This window comes from Juglans regia, chromosome 1 (genome assembly GCF_001411555.2).
Source record: "Juglans regia cultivar Chandler chromosome 1, Walnut 2.0, whole genome shotgun sequence".
Taxonomy (NCBI): Eukaryota; Viridiplantae; Streptophyta; class Magnoliopsida; order Fagales; family Juglandaceae; genus Juglans; species Juglans regia.
The window spans coordinates 18,070,140-18,081,046 of record NC_049901.1 but is presented as its reverse complement, the minus strand read 5'-3'; positions in this window follow the sequence as shown (position 1 = coordinate 18,081,046).

Below are 10,907 nucleotides of genomic sequence, written 5' to 3'. Positions count from 1 at the left end.
AATTCACTTAACGAATTGGTTAGTCGTTATTCATGTAATTATTTAATAATTAAGCAATAACGTAAAGTAAATAGATTGCATAAAACCAAAATTGATATTGAAGGGAAACCCTTTAAAAGACTCCTTAAAAGTAAAACTCTACAGAGCAGCCAAATCTAGAAAAATCAATTTTATTATTTGAAAATCAATTACAAGTAAATCTCAATTACAAAACCTTTGTCTATTGACACTAAGGGTGTCAATATGTGACACGACCCGTTAACCCAGTACGAACACGACACGATAAAAGCGGGTTAGAGTTTATCCTTAACGGGTTCGGATCAAAACGGGTTTACCCGTTAAGACACAATTGCTTAACGGGTCAACCCGTTATAACCCGTTATGAACCGTTAAGAAAATTAAATTTACCTTTATATCCTTAGACCTAAAGGGCAAGGAGGACACTCCACTTCCTTCTTTAAGTTCTAAGTTTGTTTAGATTTATGTTTTTAATTTTTTATTATATTTGGGATTGTAACATTAATATATTTACATTGTATGTTTTGTATATTATATTTGGAATGTAATTTTAATAATGAATATTATTACAAATTGTGTAGATCATATTTGTTTGGATTGTAATTTTAGACTTAGTTTTTTATTTTTAATAGATATTATTTATATTTAAATATTTATATAAAATCAATAAAGTCAAACGGGTCGTGTCTTGTCGTATCGTGTCTGTTCAACCCATGAACATAAACGGGTAGAAACGAAATGGGTCGTGTCGTGTCAATTTATTTCTTATTCATTAACAGGTCATAACAGGTTGTGTCGTGTCAACCCGTTATCTTACCGTGTCGTGTTCGGGTTTGAAATTTTGACACAAAATTCTTAACGGGTCGTGTTCGTGTTGACCCATTAAGTGTAATGTACATACATTGACACGACAGGAACATGACCCGTTAATATGATTTGACACCCCTAATTGACACTCTTACTTGACCAGACAAATGACCTATTTATCTCTACTACAGTAGCAGCCAAAACCTGTGACTATCTTCAAACATTGACTTTTCTTCTAGCACTCCAGTGGCTGAATCACAATCACTCCATCTCAATCTTGGATCAACGATCACACTCTTTGAAAGAAATAATAAGAAAATTTTACAAGGAATTTTCTCATCAAAATTTGCACTGTAAATTGCTCTAAAAATTATCCATAATTGAATCTCTACATATCCTAACTAGTAGGATCACTTAAATAAACAATCTAAAAATTAATTTGAATTGCCGTAGGATTCTGCTTACAGAATGTGTCTGGTAAGAATTTGAGGGACAATAGGAATATGCTGACGGGAGGACTCTATTTGGAACGAGTCTGCTGACATGTCTGTCTACACCTGGAGCTAAGTCTTCTCAACAGATATAGTTTCCATTCAACTAGATAATTTCAAACTCCTTGAACTTCGGATATACACACTCTTGACTAATCTAAAACATTATCTAATAATTTTTAGATGCACTTCAAATGTTTATAGATATAGATAAAAATCTTTACATTCATCCAAATCAATAATGTAAAAACTTAAACAAATCTCTATTATCCTAGTCATCTAATCCTAGCCAACCACTTTTACATTTACACATTCTGTTTTCTCGGATTGGTCTCATCCCAATCTTTCACTCATTTTTCCTTAGTGACAACTACACCTATTGGTGCTAATATGCCTTCCATCTTATCACCTCCCTCCCTATTATTGCATGCCCACCAACCGCTAACACCCATGACACATATTAACACTAACAGCCCTCACATGCAAGTTCCCAAGACAACACTCTTCATAATATACAAGTGGCACCATCAAGCACTAACATCACTCATTCTCATGCACATTTTCAACCCACTTTTGATCCATCACCTAAGCCTCTCACACATTTTCAGTCAACACTTGAAACACCTCATCACCCTACGCTCACTCAATCCAAAATGGGTATACATAAACCAAATCCCAAATACGCTTTTACCCATTCCCCATGAACCTAAGACCTTACGTTCTACCCTCAAACATGAAGGCTGGCTTAAAGCTATGCATGTTGAATTAGACTCTCTTCACAAAAATAATACATGGACTTTAGGTCCCACACCTTTGACTTGCATGTCATTGGTAGTAAATGGATTTTAAAACGAAACTCAAAGCGGATGATTCCCTTGACTGCCTTAAAGCTCGATTAGTGGTAAAAGGTTATCATCAAATTAATGAAGTTGATTACTCAAAAACCTTCTCCCCTACCACAAAACCAAGTACTATCCGTACTATCCTTACCATCGTATTAGTTCAAAAATGAGATATTCGCCAGTTAGATGTCAAAAATGCCCTTTTACATGGTTTTTTAAAATGAATCCATTTTTATGGAACAATCCCCTGGTATTATTTACAAAGACTTTCCTAATCATGCTTGCAAGTTACATCGAGCTCTTTATGGCCTAAAGCAGGCTCCTCATGCATGGTTTCATCACTTGAGTAAATTTCTTTTAGATTTTGGGTTCTTTTGTAGCATTTTTTTATCCCTCATTGTTTATATGTCATCTCTCTCATGGCACCATGTTTTTATTACTCTATGTGGATGATATTATCCTTAGTAGTTCTAATCCAAATTTACTTATTGATTTTATTCTTGCTGTCAATCATGAGTTTGCTATGAAAGATTTTGGACCTTTACATTATTTCCATGGCATTCAAGTGACTAATAAGACTAATGGTTTATTACTTTCTCAGACCAAAACTGCTTTAGATTTTCTTCTTCCTGCTCAGATGAATGACTGTGAACCAATACCAACTCCTATGGCTTAGAAAACTAAAGTGTTTGTCGGCACAAATCCATACGTTGATCCCTCACATTATCGAAGCATTGTTGGTGCTCTTCAATACCTCACCCTTAGTTGGCCGGACTTAGCCTTCAGTGTTAACTCCATCTCTCAGTTCATGCACAACCCCACAAAGGGACACAATCAGATGGTTAAGCATAGTTTACGCCATCTTAAAGGAAAGGCCAACTTTGGCATTAAATTACACCCCAACTCATCTATGGAATTATATGCATTTTCTGATGTTGATTGACTAGGTTGCCCTGAGACTCGCCACTCCACCATCGGTTTCTACACCTTTCTTGCCAACAATTTCATCTCTTGGTGTGCAAAAAAACAAAGTACAGTATCAAGATCCAACACTGAAGCTGAATACCGTACTATGACCCATACTACTGTCGAACTGACTTGGTTCTCCTTACTTCTTCATGATCTGGGTGTTAGTCTACCAAAAGCACCTACTTTGTTTTGTGACAATCTCAGTACCCTTCATCTAACTTGCAATCTAGTACTCCATGCTCACAGTAAACATATTGAGGTTGATTATCACTATCTTCAAGAACGGGTCACACTCAGGTTTCTTCAAACACAACATGTTCCTTCTTCCTCGCAGGTTACTGATATTTTCACAAAACCCCTATCTAAGGGGTAATCTATGAAGGTTGTTAAGCTGGCCATAGAAATTAAAGTGAAGTGAAGTATTGGGGAGAATCCAAAGCAACGATTTTAATTAATAGAGGATGAAACTTTGTGTAAGGATAAATGAGGTTGTCGTTTAAGGAGAAGGCAACGAAGAAGATCAAAACAGTGAATTTGCAGGATTCTTACTAGGCGTTTATGTTTACTTGTAATAAAACATAATCGTTTTGTGTAGGAGAAGAATAGTATAAGAACCGAATGCTTGTATGAAGTTCCATGTTCATAATTGTTGAGATTAATGATCAATTGGAGGTTGGAAGTCCCTCGAAGGCTTATTCCAAGAATCTAGATTTGGATTCTTGGGTTTCTTTCATTTCCTTGTGCTTAGTTCTGTGTTGCTCTAATTCCAGATATAGTTTTGTTATTTGATTCTTGCTGTGTGTGGAAGTAGATATTTAATAGTAGCATCAAAGAAGTCGATCCTCTCATGGTGGAGGGAACTCGAGCAGCCTTGAAGATGCATCAAGAAGGTACATTCAAACAATAAGAGGTTTTGCAGAGACAGTTGGATGACCATCATCATGCAATTCACGGCATTGCTGATAGGTTACTGAAATGATTAAGTCCTTGGTTGAGAATTGTCAAGTATAACTCCCACTAGATGTTTCTCATGAAGTGAGAATTGAGAATAATGAAAAAAGCTTCTTTCAACATAGAGGTGTAAGGCTAGAATTTCTCCTTTTCGATGGGAACAATTATGCAAAGTGGATTTTCAAGGCCACCCATTGTTTTTATCTTCATCAAATGCCTTTAAGTCAAAGGTTGTTGATGGCCTCTTACCAAATGGAGGGGGAGGCGTCAGTGTGGTACCAAGATGCCATAGATTGTGGTGTGTTTACTGGGTGGGATTCCTTTGGGAAAGCCTTGCAAATTAGATTTGGCTCCACAGGTTATGATGATCCTATGGAGACTTTGACACCCTCAAGCAAACATCATCTGTAGTTGTATATAAGTCACAATTCAAGGGTGTGTCTAATAGGCCTAAATGATTATATGAGGGGCAAAATTGAGTTGTTTCCTAAGTGGATTAATGGATGAGATTTGGTTACTTGTATGAATGCTCAATCATATTAATCTTAATGCAACTTTTGGATTGGCAAAGATCCAAGAAGAGTATTTTTTGATTGCTAAGAAACAGTGATAAGAATTTTGAGACAGGGTGGGTAGGGAATAAACCACAAAAGCCAATTGTACCTATTAGGAAAATTTCATCTGCTCAAATGGATGAAAAAAGTAGGAAAGGACTTTGGTATCATTGTGAGGAAAAATGGAGTCCAGAACGTGTGTAAAAACCCAAAACTTTATCTTTTGCAAGTGAAGGATCAAATGGAAAAGGGTTCAGAAGTGAAGGAAGACAATAGGAAATTCAGTAGTTTAGCAGAAAAGAAAGGGAGTGAGGAAGAATGCTTGGAGATTTCGATTCATGCCATTTTAGGATATTCTAGCAACAATGCTATGAAGTTGTTAGGAAGGATTGGCACATGCTCAGTGGAGATTTTAGTGGATTTAGGAAGTACTCATAACTTCATAGTTCCACTTGTGGTGAAGACAACTAAACTAAAAATTCATAGTGATTCTAATTTACAAGTGGGAGTGGCAAATGGTGATAGGGTGCTGAGCAAAGGTAGATGTGAGGTGTTGGTTAGCATTGAAGGATTCAGATTCATACTTCCATTTCATGTTTTATCATTGGGGGAGCTATGATATTGTTCTGGGAGTTTAGTGGCTAAAGACCTTGGGACGCATTAATTGGGATTTTAGTAGTATGTCAATGAGTTTCATGTTTGGATGGTCAAAAGTTACTTTACAAGGCTTGAGTTCTGATAATATAATTGTTCAATCTGGGGATAATTGTTTGAAGTCTTCCTTGGTCAGAAAAAGGCTAGTTTTTGCAGTTGATGGTAGTGGAAGAACCTTAGAATCCTAGAAGTAAGCCAGAAGAATTAATAGAAGTTTTTTAGAAGCTTAAAAAACTTTTTGGGGAGCCGGTGTGGTTGCCTCCAGGAAGGACTTTTGATCATAATTACCTTCAAGGAAGGGACTGCACCAATATTTGTAAAGACTTATAGATACCCACATTACCAAAAGACATAAATAGAAAACATTGTCTAGAATTTATTAAGATCTTGAGTTGTGAGGCCTAGCTAAAACCCTTTTTCTTCACCAGTTTTATTAGTGAAGGTAGCAGATGATACTTGAAGAATGTGCATAGATTATCATGCACTAAATTAAGAAACCATCAAAGACAAGTTTCTCATACCTGTCATTGACGAGTTACTTGATGAATTGTTTGACGCTAGATTCTTTTCGAGCTGGGCATGAGATCTGGGTATCATCAGATCAGGGTCAAGGATGGGGACATTGAGAAGACAACTTTTAGAACTCATAAGGGCCCTATGAATTCTTCTTAATGCCTTTTGGCCTTATTAATGCCCCTATCATCTTTCAGAGGCTCATGAATGACATATTCATAAAAGTTTTTAATAAGATCTGTGTTGGTCTTCTTTGATGATAATTTGATATACAATAGCAGCTAAGTAGAGCATGTTGGGCATCTCATATCAGTGATGAGAGTGTTGAAGTAGCACACCTTATATGCAAAAAGGTCTAGATGTAAGTTTGGAAGTGAAGAAATTGACTATTTAGGCCATGTAATTTCTAGCAGTGGAGTGAAATGTGACCCCTCGAAAATTTCATCAATGCTGGAGTGGCCCATTCCAAAATTTGAGAAAGGTTTTTTTGGGCCTTATAGGTTTCTATGGCGAATTCATATGAAATTATGGAGCTATTGTAGCCCCATTAACTGAGTTGTTGAAGAAGAATTCTTTTGTTTGGAGTGAAGAAGCAACCCAAGCATTTATGGAACTAAAAAAAGCTATCACTCAACCTCTTGTGTTGAGGTTACCAGAGTTTTTTAAAAGCTTCACAATTGAGTGTGATGCTTCTGGTGTGGGCTTAGGGTCTGTGCTCATGCAAGAGGGACAACCTATAGCATTCTACAACAAGGTTTTAAAAGGCAAAGCATTGTTATTGTCAATATATGAAAGGGAATTATTGGCACTTGTTTCTGCAGCCAATAAATGGAGGCCTTATTTGTTAGGAAGATCTTTCAAGGTAAAAATTGATCAACAAGTCTTGAAATATCTACTAGAGCAAAGGGTAGGGCCTGAAGTTCAACAGAAGTGGCTATTAAAGCTAATGGGTTACAATTTTACAATCGATTACAAGAGGGGTAAGGATAATAAAGTTGCTAATGCTCTTTCAAGGAAATTTGAGAATGACACATCTATCCTTGCTTTGATTACATTTCCAACTCCTATTTGGATTGAAGAATTAAAGCAAAACTACCAACTTTCTCCAACATTCAGTGATATTTACCTGAAGCTTCAGAAAGGTCAGGATGGGCCAAAGCACTACACTATTCAGCAAGGGTTGTTATTGATGAAAGACAGGTTGGTGGTGGTGCAAGATTCTCCATTTAACTTTAAGGTGTTACAATACATTCATCATAACCCTTAGGTTCAGCATGTCGGTTATCACAAAACATTGCATAGAGCCAAGCAAGATTTTTTTTGGGAGGGTATGAGAAAAGACATTAGAAAGCTAGTGAAAGAGTGTGATATTTGTCAGACAAGTAAGAATGAAACTATTCATCCAGCTGGACTCTTACAACCACTATCTATTCATCCAACTCAACAAATAGTGAATTTTTTTGCTGATAAAAGAAGAACTGAAAGAGTTTTTGAAGTTAGAGATTGGGTATTTTTTAGGCTTCAACCGTTAGGCTGCAGAAGTCAGTGGTCATGAGATATAACTTGAAACTTGCTCCAAGGTTCTTTGGAACTTTCCAAGTGGTGCAGAGGATTGGGACAGTAGCTTACAAATTGAATTTGCCCCATTCTTCAAAGTTGCTTCCAGTGTTCCATGTCTCTTTTTTGAAGACAAAACTTGACCAGAATGTCACCCCATTACCTACCCTACGCCCTCTGGATTCATAGGGGCAATTACAATGTGAGCCTAAGTTGATTTTTTTGAAAAGGAGATCGAAAAATGTGGGTCACCATGCATCTACTGTGGTGTTTGTGAAGTGGCTAGGAGCACTTGTACAAGTTGGCTCCTGGAAGTTACTTTGGAATTTGCCTAACCTTTATCCATACCTTGTGGGCAAGGTCCTTTTAGAGAGTGGGGGGAGGGGGGAGGCCTGGGGGGCAAGGACCTGAAAGGGGAGGAGATTGTAAGGGGTAATATGTGAGGGTTTTTAAGCTGGCTGTAGAAATTGAAGTGAAGTGAAGTATTGGGGATAAATGAAGCTGTGTATTTAAGGAGAAGGCAACAAAGAAGATCAAAACGGGGCAGAGAAGCTTAAGACTTAAGTGAAGCGGTGCGTTGCGAGAGTGCATGATTCTTACTAGGCATTTATGTTTACTTGTAATAAAAGGTAGTTATTTTATAAAAGAAAAAAATGCTTTGTACAATTTAGTTTGAATTTCATTAGGTTTTTTTTTTTTTTTTTTTTTTTTTTTTTTTTTTTTTTTTTTTTTTCAGAAGAGCAGGAAGTCACATATCCAATAGTGACCCCTTCCTAAGTTTATCAATAATGCTCTCACTTATGGTGGACAAATAATGTGGTATCAAAAAAGGCCCATGGGAAACCCATCAAGACCGCAACCAAGAAACAATCTATGACAATCTTATGTAATGACAAAGGAAACAAAGCCACAAATACCATAGAAACTAACATCTTAGAGATGGGAGGCCTAAGAAATCCAAACGGAGCAAACCTCAAAGAATCAGTGGCAAAGCGCAATTATTAGAATAAACCAAATCGGCGCCTAAGGCCCCATCCTTGGCTAACCAATCCGCCACCATATTGCCTTCAAGAAACACAACGCCCTCTCATCCACCAAGAAATGACCACCATCGAATCCATTTCTACTGTCATGTTAGAAATATATAAAGTTTTGCAAATTCTCAAAACTTGAAGGAGCACCAAAAGTTCCGCTTTGTTATTGGAAACGAAACCAATAGGAGAGGCATAAGCCTTGACAAGACTACCTAAATCATTTTGAATAATCCCACCAATGCCACAAGTGCCTGAGTTTCCGAGACTCCTATCATCCGTGTTCAATTTGTACCATCCTGACGGCGGCTTAATCCACTTAACCAATTTGCAACAAGGAGCTTTCGGCACAATCAATTTAATTTGGAAGGCCTCTAATATCTTGCCATCCCAGTGAGACAAACACATGGGATTCTTAGCCGCATGACAAAGGGAAGCAAGCCACACACAAATAGAATGAATAACATCTTCATGAGTTTCTAGAATACCTTCCATTCTAGCAACGCATCTTCTCCTTCATAGACGCCAAGTGACAATGATGGGACGGATGCCAACTATAAAACCCACCTGAGAAGAAGAGTTAGCATGCCTAAACCAAGTCCCAGAATTTTGTTTCCAAAATTTGTCAAGAGGAATACCAAATAGAGTGCCAAAAAAGGACCATACTTTTGTGAGGAAAAACACCCTTAAAGAGCACATGGTTAATATTTTCAATATGGCCTACATTACAACAATCACATTTGGAAATAAGGGGAATACCAATACGGCCCAATCGATCATCCACACTCAAAGCCATATGCTAAGCCCTCCAAAATTGAATATATATTTTTAAAGGAAAACTTTTTATGCCAAATCCAATCATGCGTCAAGAGGAGAACCTCTTATATGAATGCAATGCCAAGCAGATTTGGTAGAGAACATCTTTTCTAAAATTAGGCCCAGAAACTAAAATCTCATCCACCTTTTCCTGCCGAACTAAGTTCTCCAAAAGATCCACATCCCAACTATTCGACAGTCTACACTCTTTAACTTTTAGCAGGGGTGAACCCATTAATGGCATCTCATTAATTAGGGGATCATTATCCCTCCATTTGTCATACAAAAAAAAAAAAATCTCTCATTCTCTAATCTTCCACTTAGAATTATTCAACAACAGAGGAATACAATTAGCAACCATTCTCTAGAATCTTGACCCTTTTGTGGCCTCTATTAAAGCCCAAGGCTTCGAACCCACACATTTTGCTTTGAAAAAATTAGCCCATAGAGAATTACCTTATATAAGATTTCAAGCAAAACACGTGTAAGGCTTTCTGCATGTCATGAAGATGTCATAACCCAAGACCACCTTCTTCCATAGGGTTGCAAATGTGTTTCCAAGCCACCAATTTCTTTTTCTCCTGCCCCTCGGATTCTCCCCAAAAGAAGGAGCTCATCAATCTATGAATCTTGTTGATAGTAGCTTAAGGGACATGTAAAACAACAAATAGGTGAATCGACATGCTAAATATAACATGCCATAACAGAACTAGTTTTCCACCAGTAGAAAGTAGCCTCATCTTCTAACCACTGAATTTTTGCCTAACTTTATTCACCATGCCTTCTAGATGAGACTGCTTAAGTTGCCCCATAATAATTGGCACTCCGAGATATTTAAAAGGAAAAGTCCCCTCCATGAACCCAATATGACGTAATAGTCTTTGCTTATGCATTGGGGAAATATTGTTCGAACAATACAACTTTGACTTCGGAATATTGATAGCTTGGCCCGACCATCTCTCATATTGACTTAGAATGTGCTGAAGTGCTTGGACCGATCTCTGATTTCCATAAAAAAAAAAAAAAATCATTATATCATTAGCATACATCAAATGAGACACAATAGGCGTACCTCGGGCATGAGAAAACTGGCCAAATTTATTTTTTATCACACTGGCATGAATCATCCTGGATAGGACCTCTTGCTGAATGACAACAGATAAGGTAACAAAGGATCCCTTTGATGAAGACCACAACCTCCCAAAAAGAAAGCCTTGACCGTACCATTCATCATAACCGAATACCAAGGGCTTGAAATACAATAATGCATCAAATCACAAAATTGAGAAGAAAAGCCAGACCTGTGCAAAACTACAATAAAAAAGTCCCAATCCACACGATCATTAGCTTTCGCCATATCCACTTTCAACATAAAATTTCCCCCATGATTATGTTTGTTAATAGAATGAACCATTTCTTGGGTAAGACTAATATTTTAAAAAATATTCATTCTAAGAATAAAGGCTCCTTGCTCCGAGAATATTAGACGAGGCAGGAGACCTGTTAATCTATTGACAATAATCTTGGAGAAAATTTTATAAAAAACAAAGCAAAGACTAATGGGGCGAAATTTATCAAAATTTGTAGGCGAATCCACCTTTGGTATTAAAACCAAATATGAGGCCGTGAAAAACCTGGGAAGGTGCATTCCACATCAACTTTAACCACCTCCTGACAACTTTTATAGAAATCCAAACCAAAACC